This window comes from Loxodonta africana, chromosome 2 (assembly GCF_030014295.1).
Source record: "Loxodonta africana isolate mLoxAfr1 chromosome 2, mLoxAfr1.hap2, whole genome shotgun sequence".
Classification (NCBI taxonomy): domain Eukaryota; kingdom Metazoa; phylum Chordata; class Mammalia; order Proboscidea; family Elephantidae; genus Loxodonta; species Loxodonta africana.
Window position 1 is genome coordinate 46897381 of NC_087343.1, and position 470 is coordinate 46897850.

The following is a 470-nucleotide window of genomic DNA, read 5'->3' on the forward strand; positions in this document are numbered from 1 at the left end:
TGTTGGGTGTCGTGTGTGGCCATCTCCAACCATTTAGGGTGGTGAATTTACCAATGGGCTGAATAGGAGGTAATCAGAACAAACAACACACAAGTCTCCACTAACAGATGGGTAGTGGCTGTACATGAAGTGTGTTGGCTGGGAATTGAACCCAGATCTTCTGCATGGAAGGCAAGAATTCTACCATTGAACCCCCCCCCCCACATCCCCCACATTGAATTGAACCACCACTGCCCCCATAATCTTTTATAGGGTAGCAGAAATAATTTGGTTCAGCCTAAAGGTCATTAATTGATTTGAGATGGATCAATGGGAAAGTTTCTTTCCTTTGGGACCAATAGTAAACATTAAAGAAACACAATTTTGGATGTGGAGAGATTTCTCACAAGAATTTTGCATGCATTGCATACTTCATCTGTTGCAATGTCATTAAACACAGTTCCTTGTGAGTATTAGTCACAATTTGCTAT